Below are 10,159 nucleotides of genomic sequence, written 5' to 3'. Positions count from 1 at the left end.
TTCCCTCTTTCTTGCCTTGGTCAAGAATCCCCTGTCAGGAGGACCAGGTCCTCCCACCTAAAAATATCTCACTAGAGGGACCTGGAGAGAGGCACTGACAGGCGGGAAAGTCCACACCAGGGCCAACAGAGGGCGAGCCCTGGTGGCCCTGAGCCACAGGCTGCTCCAGACTGTAGAATGTCGGGTGTCCAGGGCACCTATAGTTGGGGGGCAAAGTGTGTCAGAGCAAAGTGTCTCTGGGGCAGAAGCTTGGTCACAGTGGCAGTTGCCCACCTTTTGTCTCTGGCCGAGTGGGTCACCTCAGCCCCTGGCCAGCTCAAGTGGGATGGCTGTAGAAATGTCACACGCCACGCTCTTGACCGTCTGATGAAAGCAGGGGCAGCTCTGACGGCCCAGAAGGGCAGTACCCAGGGAAGGCGGGGCCCATCCAAGTCCTTCGACACCCCCCGCCCCCGCCACCCATGAACCGGTACAGTAAAAGAGAAAGACTCTCTTTTGGGCAAGGCCAGGATGAGAGAAGGGAGAACAACCCTCTTCACCGTGAGGTCTCACCTGGCTGGGACGTGCTTCAGGTGTCCAGGCTGGCGAGGTCCTCCTCCCCACCCAGGAAGCTGCAGCAGCCGCAGGGCAAGAATCGGGGATGGGGGGATCAAGCGTAGAGGCTGAGGGAGACGGGGGCAAATCCTGGCCGCGGCCAGGGAGCAGGTGCACAGCACCATCGTCAGTCCCGTAAGCCCAGAACAGAGTCGGAAGGTGAAGGGGGAAGGAACACATCTGCTACGTGCTAGGCACGAAATCCTTCTTGCAGTGTGGCGGGAAGCCAGCAGGCTGGGGGTCAGCACGCGGGGGGGTGCCTACGGGACACCCCGGGGGTTGGAGGAGCAGCAGACACACGCGCAGGAAGGTAGAGACTTGGAGATCATCCTGTGCCCTGCCGAGAGCCGATCCATCGGAGAGCGTGACTTTTCTCCCCAGGGGAGAGGGCGTAGGGCAAGAAGGGAAAAACAGACGAGGGTCCCGACTGCACGAAACCTCCATATTGGGGGGTGCAGAAGAGGGCAGCCGTCTGTCCCCGTCTTCGTGGAGAAGAGATTTCCCGAGCCCCGCTGTCCCTGCGGGCACTCGCCGAACACGCACGAATGAGCGCGTGCACGTGCAAACGAATGAACCGTGTGCCCCTGGAGGGCCCTCCTTTGAACCCGAGGCCCCAAAAAACTGCGTTTCAACTTGGACACATCCCTCCACCTCCCTGGTATCTGTTTGTTTGCTTATCTGTAAGATGCAGATAATAATTCCTCAGGCTAAGAGACGGAGGGAAATGTCACAGACAGAGACCCGACCCAGCCTCGGGGCCCACGGCCTGCCAGTGCTGCTCCCGTCTATCCTGGGCCACGTTTTCTTATCTGGAAACGGAGGCTATCTGGCTGGGCCTGTGTGAGGTGTCTCCCTGCTGACAAGCCCAGAGGGGCTCGAACTGCACAAGCGAATGCCTGGGCCTGGCAGGGGGGGTGGGGGGCGGAGGGTGGGGACGGCCGGTCCGACGGGCAGCCGGCCGGAGGTGGAGGTGGTCAGTCTGCCAGATTCCCATGTGGTGGCTCAAATCCGAGATAAGAGGAAACAGTCTACCTTTTCAATCCCGATCGCCACTGACGGGTTCTGTGCGGCTTCCCCCTGCCCTTGTGACATGCAGAAACTTCTGAGCAAGGCATTCCAAAACCGGCCCCGGGGAGCGGAGAGGCCCTCCCCCTGCGAATTCGGTGTGACAGTGCGGTTCCTCGTCCTCAGGGAGAGGCTGCAGAAAGGCTGGTACGCGCAACACGCTTTGCAGTCTGACCAGAGGAAATTTGCAAGTTTACTTCGTGCAGTCGAAAGCTGGAGACGCAAGGCGGAGAGCCTCTGCGTCTCAGTATGGTGCTTTTCTCATTTCACGCAAAAATCCCACAGGACGGGGCGCCTGGGGGCCTCTGTCAGTGGAGCGTCCGACTTGGGCTCAGGTCACAATCTCGCGGTCCGTGAGTTCGAGCCTCACGTCGGGCTCTGTGCTCTCTCAGAGCCTGGAGCCTGCTTCCGATTCTGTGTCTCCCTCTCTCTCTGCCCCTCCCCTGCTCATGCTCTGTCTCTCACCCTCAAAAATAAACATAATTTTTTTTTAATCCCTACAGCATATATCTTATAACAGTTCATAGACGAGCGGACTCAAATTTGAAGGATAGGTAAGGACCACCTTTTCCAACCACACGGCCAATGAAGGAGGCAGAACATTCCACCAAAACTTGGGATAAAAAAAGAAAACCAAATGGTCCCCTCAGAGCTAGACTGTACTATTCACAAATAAGCGAACACCCCTACGTGCTGTGCAAAACTCACTTTTTGAGGGAGAGGGGCCCTGCTCCACTGCCCGCAGGGTCCACTGTCCTTCCGTCTGAGGACAGAAAGCACACAGCAGGAGTGGCGTGGTGGCCACAGGAGCCCAGGGCAGAGAGTCACCGGGGAAAGCAAGGGGCATGGCCCGGGGAGAGCTTGTCCTACTCAAGAACGGGACGAGTCCCGGTACCCACCATGCGCATGGATTGTTGGGATCTCCCAAGCCTGTGACAGCAGGATCACCACGGGCAAGGGCTTTGGGCTCAGACTGACCCAGCGCTCAACCACAACGTCCCCAGTGTTTGTGAACTCCACAGCCTTGGACCTGCTACCTTACCGAAGCCTCATTGTATGTATATAAATATTATATATATGTATATGCATATAAAATATTTTAGAGGGGCACCTGGGTGGCTCTGTCCATGAAGCATCTGCTTCTTGGTTTCAGCTCAGGTCACGGTCTCCTGGTTAGTGAGTTCGAGCCCCACCTTGGGCTCTGCACTAATAGCTAGGAGCCTGATTGCCATTGTCTCTCTCTCTCTCCTGCCCCACCCCTGCTCATGTTCTCTCTTCCTCTCTCTCTCTCTCTCTGTCTCTTTCAAACACAAATAAACAAACTTAAAAAAAAATTTAATAAAGTATTTTTGAACATGGAGCACCCACAAGACTCACATAACTAACCACTTGGTAACCACCCTCCGGATTATGTTTTGGCCTCACTTCCAGGAAGCGAATGCAGGGTCAGCTCTCAGCAGGCCCCACCCCCGCCTGATCCCCGGAAAACGTCCTGCTTTATTTCCGAGAAGCAGAGGGGTCTCACTTCCAGGGATGGCGGGGGCCCCCCTGCAGCAGGGAGATGCCCTGTATCCTGCCGGCTCTGCTTGTTAGCGGGGAGATCACAGCCGCTGCGGCCACCCTGCCCCCGAGAGCCACCTCGGAAATGACCTCCTGCAGCCTGACGGTGCGGCCACGGGGGAGGAAGCATTGCACGCCTGAGGGGCAGCACCCGCTCGAGCTCCTCAGTGACAGGGCAGCTCAAATCTCCTGATTCCAACGCCTCCCTAAACCTCCCTTCTTCCCCTAGGAATCGCTAAGGGTCAGGCATCAAAGGGTTAAGGAGCAGGTTTTTGGCCAAAGCAGCGGATGCCCCAGCCAGATCTCTGATTCTGAACTAAGTGCACAAGAGCGAGGGAGATGGGGACCCCCCCCCCTCTACCCGAGAGGGGCCTGCAGGTGCCAGCCGGGGTGGATGTGTGCACAGGACCGGTTGCTTCAGTGGGGAGTTATAAAGGGCCACGGGGGTGCCGTCTGCTTGTGAAGAACACGCTGACTTTTAAGTAGAATATTCTAGACAGCTCCCCAGTTCCCAGAATTGGAGAAGTGAGCTGGGCAGTGAACAGAGTATCTACTGCCTCTTGTTGGTTGTCTGCAGGGTGGTCCCAGAGCTACTTGGCTTTTCCCATGTGTATTTCTGTAACAGGAATGCCTGTCATACTTTGGATATGCCTTCACTTGGATTCAAACCAGTTCAACATGCTCGACCCCACAGCGGCATTCCTGGGCCCTCTCGGTTGGGAACACGATCTGCTTCTCCCCAGCGGATCCCACGGACCCCGCCTGGGAGCCCCCCGCCTAGAGGAGTGTCCTCGGCACCCCCCGGTTCTGCGGGCAGGGCAGGGCCTCATCTCCGGGCTGGCGTCCACCCCAGGTCTCCTGGGTCCCCTGGAGCCCTGCCACGCAGGGGAGAGGGGAGGGCGCTGGGCCAACACCTGCGAGCCTCAGGAGAGAGATGCACTTTGTCACATCAGGAGAAAGGCGGTATGACCCTTTATCGGGCACAGCTGTTCCTCCTTGCGAGGTCACGGCTGAGGCCTGCCTGAAAAATTGGATCACCTCCAGGTCCTTCCTGCACCACCCTACCCCAGGCGCATGTCACGGCCCCTCCCGGCCCAGACATCGCCGTGGAAACCGTGACAATTCCCCAAACATCATCATATTCCCAGGGCCTTCAGGAACTCTCTGTGGAGATAGGTGGGGACCTTGTGATTGTTTTTCCAGATGAAGGGGCTGGAAGACAGAGTGAGCACGTTCTCTGCGGCGGGCTCCAGGACGGGCTGAATTACAGCTCAGGCTCTTAGGAAAAACCTGGAAGAGTGCAAACCGAAATTCTCAGAACAGGTTCGAAGCCTATTGACCATTTCGCAGAAGGAACCACGAGGGGCTTCATCTCGATGGACGGCTTTCCCGGTGCCCACGAGAAGGCAAAGCACGGCCCCCCCTCCGGCGACGGGAGCACACCCACAGCCCCTGGACCTCACGTCCTGGAGAACAGGCCAGATAAGGAGAGGGCGGGAGGCAGCAGACAGCAGGCCGATGTTCGGGTCTGATACGGAAGCCAGCGGTAGAGGGAGGGCCCGGGAGTCCCAGACAAACCCACGGTTCTGATGCCAGCCCATCGGCAACGAGAAACGAAAACCCTCCGGATCCCGTTGCGTATTTATTTCCACGCTTTGCAAGCAGAAAGCCCCAGGGGGAGGGTGTCATCTTCTGGAACAAGCTCCTCTGTCTTCTTTCACCAAACTTCCCAGGTGTGTGGGCGACCCGGCCAGGAGGTGTCTTGGTCAGCAGAGCGTCAGCTCTCCAGGCCTCCGGGGGGCTCAGCCCAGGCACAGGTGGAGCCCCGAGAATAGGCACAGCGGGGGATCTGCTGCCCACCCACTTACACCAACGAGTCCCCTGACCCTTGACGCCCCGCCCTCCACTCCAGTCTTCCACCTGGGTCCTCTGCCCTCTGCCTTCGGCCCTGAGGCCCCACATCCCAAATCGCCCCTTCCTTCCCCACAAATGACCGGGTGAGGCCTGCTATGACCCAGCACTGTGGGGCCTGAGGCCCTGGCTCCCGCCCGGCCCCTGCACATTCTGCCGTCCACCTGATTTCCAGTTCCGGCCACCACCCCGTGACATCAGCTCCCGGGGAGGGCACCCCACCCAGAAGAGCCCGCGTGACCCCAGAGGCGTACCTTCTCCCCTTTCTGTCTGGAAAGGACTTCACATCTACGCCTGGCGGGGAGAGAAGAAGCTTCCATAGCTGGTTAAGAAAGGCCAGCTTGGAGCAGGAGCTGCTCTAGGTCTGGGGCCTAGGGCCTGGGGCCAGGGAAGGTCACAGCACAAATGCAGACTCACATCTCAGCCTGCGGCCACCGTGCAAACCAGTCAGCCGCCCCGAGGTGCCAGCACTCTGGCCGGGGCCTGCTCTGTGGGTCAGATGCAAGAAATCCTGGCTTCCCTCAGGTCATTTCAGTAGAGGGTCCCTCTTGGATCTGGTGGCAGAATGGCTCACATGCACGCGTGCACACACACACACACACACACACACACAGGAAGCCAGGTGTGGAAGCGGATGCCCACCCACGCACGGTCAGGCCCCGGGGGACACACGCGGTGGTGAGCAGGTCTGACCCTGCCTCTGAGGCCCTTCCACTCACGGCAGAGGCAGAGAGTGAATCTGCTCCATGCTGCGTAGAAAGACAGGAGTCACGTGGCAGGTGATAGTTTGATCAGCCACGAAGCTGAGGTGTGAGGGATGAGAAGGAATGGGCTCTGCCCATGGAGTGGGGAGCAGGGAGTCAGGCAGAGTGCCTCCCACATGTGCAAGAGTCCTGGGGCCAGAAAGAGCTTGATGTGAGTAGTGATGAAGACAAACACAGAAAATATGGGAAGAGGGACCCACGGATGCTCAGGTGACAGGGCAGGACCCCTCTGGTCCTGGGGGGCCAGGATTAGCCAGGACTCGTTCTAAATGCACAGCTGACATTTTAAAGGGCTTTAAGGAAGGAGACGATAGCATTTTTTATAAAGCATCACCCTGGCTGCTGTGTGGAGACAGGACGTAGTGGGTCAGCTTGAGAGCAGGAAGTGCAACCTCTTGCCAGGGTCCCGGGGACGTGGAGAAGAGTGGAAGGGCAGAAGGACGCAGGATGCATTTGGGAGCACAGGCAGGGTGGGAGGGACGGAGAGGTCACTGGTTTTGAAATGTCTGGCTGGAGCGGCTGAGTGGAAGGGGGCGGGGGGCAGGTGCTGGGGAAGACAACAGGGCAACACAGGCAGGAAGCCATAGCCAACGTCCTCTGCCCTGGGACCTGCACAGAGCAAGAAGGAGGAGGAAGACGCCAGATCATCCACATGCAGGGAATTTCAGGCCCAGAGGCTTGGTCTGGGAGACGCTCGGGGCCTGAGGAGGGCCGGGAAGACGTTCACCAAGTAGGAGGCTGGCCTCCCCCCACCCACCCTGGATGCCTGGGGGGGCCTTGCAGGTGGAGGCCAGGGCTGGAAGAGGCTCAGGGGCCACTGGAAACTGGCCAGGCTGGCCAGGCGCAGGCCCGGGCAGAGACCAAGCGATGGAAGAATGAAAAGACCTTCTCCTTACGCCTTGAGCCTTCCAGGGAGGGGTTATAACCGACGGAGATTCTGAAATTAGAGAACGGCCTTCTTCCACCCTCAGAAGCTTCTGGAACTAGGTTTCCTGTAGCCAACACAGGCAGGCTTCTGGTATCTCCACCTAATAAGATGCACAAGGAAGTGGGTTTCTGTCCACCAAGTTGACTCTTGGGCTAGACCCAGGCTTCTTATCCAGCTGGAATGTACCGGAACACCCTACCACCAGGCTCCCATTCCACTGGGGCCATGCCAGGTCAGTGATGGTGCCATGCGGCCATTTGACTATCAGCACAAAACTGGACTTATTCATAGAGTGATATTGGGGCCCCTCTGTTCATACGTGGTAGCCAGTGCCCACAGGTCACATGCAGAAGGTCTTTTGACCCTGGTAGAAGACAGAGGTTCAAAATGCACATGTCTGGTTGGGGCAAAATAATGGCTGCATTATCACTAATGTCTAGCAATCACTGAATTCTTCTGTGTGCCTGGTACATGCCCAAGCTCCCCAGAATTTTCTTTTTAAAATTTTTTTATATGTATTTATTTTGGAGAGACAGAGAGAGACAGCGTGAGCAGGGGAGGGGCAGAGAGGGAGGGAGACACAGACTCCGAAGCAGGCTCCAGGCTCCGAGCTGTCAGCACAGAGCCCGACGCGGGGCTCCAACCCACGGACTGCGAGATCATGAGGTATTCGCAACAAGGCTGCGAGAGGCGCCCCCTCCAGAATTTTCTCATCTCATCCCTACAAAGACGCCAAGGGGTGGACAGCCTGACCTCCCCTCTACTGGGGAGGAGGAAAAGAAGCTCAGAGGGTTTACCTCTGAAGAGGAGGGATAAGGTTCAAACACTTGCTTGGACCCCAGATCCCACGTTCCACCACGTGAGTGGGAATGAGTAATGCGCCGGGGTCCACGGCTCGGGGGGGTGGCACCCAGAGAGCTCTAATTCTGTTCTTGTGGCAGAAAAGCTTGGGGAACGCAGGCTGCAGGGCGCCTGGGTGGGCAAGACTCATAACTGGGGAGAGATTTAAAGGCAGAGTGCGAATACATTGGCTCACCTTCTTGCCTCTAATTGAGGAGAAATTAGAAGAAGATTTTTGGAGACGGGCCTCTGTTAACTGCCTCCCAGACTGCCACTCACCGCACGCGTGACGTCAGGCAGGTGGCCTCACCGCTCCGGCCAAGCTTGCTCATCACGGGACCGAGGGGTGAGGACTGTCCCCCACTGGCTTCCATCCCGCGCTGAGCGGAAGGTTCTGGCACTTGGCACGGCTGGTGGGGAGCAGCGCAGTCCCGTCCATGACAAGCCCAGCCCGAGGGCCAGGATTTATGAATCTGTTTTGTTTTCTTTTTGAAGCAAGGCCAACTGAGTTTTATAGGCACTTGCTTCCCAGAAACTGGCAGATCAAGGTGTCTCTGTAACCACATTTTTTTTTCTCAAGTCCAAGGAGACAAGAATAAAATCCCCTTTTGGGGGCACCCGGTGGGGGGGCTCAGTCGTGAAGTGTCCGACTTCGGCTCGGGTCATGATCTCACGGTCCATAGGTTCAAGCCCCAACTCGGGCTCTGTGCAGACAGCTCAGAGCCTGGAGCCTGCTTCGGGTTCTGTGTCTCCCTCTCTCTCTGCCCCTCCCCTACTCATGGTCTGTCTCTCTCTGTCTCTCAATAATAAATAAATGTTAAAAAAATTTAAAAGGGATCCACACCCGCTTTCTGCTTGGTCAGTTCCAGTAAACCAAAACCAAATAACAATATGCCCCAAAGTAGCAGCATCTGACGGGCTTGAGATGTATAATGGCCTGAAAGTGCTCTTTGGTTATTTCTCTCTCTCTGGTGTGTTCTAGAAGCTGGTTTACAGAATTCTCTGATTATAGAAACCACACCATCTGCAGATCTCTGGGGTCTCAGTGGTGCTGGAAACTCCATGAGGAAGCACCACAGTCTCGGGACGGAGGGCCACGAGGACCCGGACTTCAGCCTTGTTGCTAATAGTGGCAACCTTGATTCGCCCTTGACCTACCTCCTCCTCGTCCTCGCCCGAGAAATCAGGCAGATGCTGCCAGTGGGGCTGCAGAAGACCAGGTGGGTGACCAGAGCAGGTGTCCCATGGGTGAGTTCCTTCTTGTAAGTGCCCAGGGAGCACAGAGGACCTTAGAGCCACAGCTCAGAGACCTCTATTTTCTTAGCTACAAACCACATAGGGAAAACACAATAGAGTCTGCAATTAATGTGTATCCCATGATGGCCCATGTAATTCCAAAATCGTTGGCCTGGGGATCCCAGAATCTCCTGTAGCTCGGATGCAGAGACAAAGAGAGCTCCAGCCTGACCTCTCTGAGCGTTATCAGCCCGGGGAAGTTACAGCGATTCTTAGCCCTGAGCTGCTATGCCCAAAATGGGTTGTTGGGGATGAGGGATCCTTTGGGCTGACTTGAAAAGGAAGAGAAAGAAATGTCAGGGCTGCGGCCGTGAAGTTCTACCACCTTCCCCCTCCGAACCTGTCTCCCGGCCTCAGGAGATGGGTTTCTGGTCCTTGGTGGCACTCCTCAGCTGTGTGTCCCATGCAGCGAGCTCCCACATCAACAGGGCAAGCGCAGGACCCGCCCGGGTGCTGGAGACGGGGCATCGGGCTTGAGCCTCCTGTAAATGACGACCCTGACCGGCCATCCGATCTCCCTCCCGGACTCTTCTGCCAGCCCGAGGAAGTGGTGGCCTGCATCCCAGTCAAAGGGGACCTCCATTTTGTTTTTGTGACTGAGTACTACTTGGCTTGGCGTTGACTCAAGCGTGGCTTCCGATGGGAGAGAGAAGTGAGCAGCTGTAGAGTGGCTGGTGGCAGGGAGGCAGGGGTTGGGGGGGGGGGGATGCTCACGAGTACATTTGCTGCCAAGGGATGATCAGGCCCAAGACAGAAGAAGTGAAGTGTCCTTCCCTGGGCACACGGATTGACAGACCCATAGGTACGGGAGGGACACGATGTGTCCCAGACCCTTAAACCAAGCACCTCCTTCACTGGACTCCACTGCCTGGAGGAAGGTGTTTTACTGCTACCTTTTCATCACACAGCATGGCGTGCGATCCATGGCCCTGGCCTTGCCCTCGCAGCCCCAAAGACCTGGCTGGTGTCTCAGTGCCAGCAGCCAGCTCTGGCACAGTCCAGAAAATAAGGACCAGGAAGGCGAAGCAAAGTCTTTGCACAAAATAATCCCAGAACCACTCAGAAGAAAATAATCCTAGAACCGTAACCCCACTTGGTTTCTTAGGGCACGGGTGGCCCGGGGGCCAAGTCCCGGTCGGAAACTACACGGTGCGTCTTCTCACGGCAACGCGACAGGTCGCGAAGGAGCTGGGCTGCTAAG

Source organism: Panthera leo, chromosome C1, assembly GCF_018350215.1.
Source record: "Panthera leo isolate Ple1 chromosome C1, P.leo_Ple1_pat1.1, whole genome shotgun sequence".
NCBI lineage: Eukaryota > Metazoa > Chordata > Mammalia > Carnivora > Felidae > Panthera > Panthera leo.
This window is presented reverse-complemented; position numbering follows the sequence as displayed.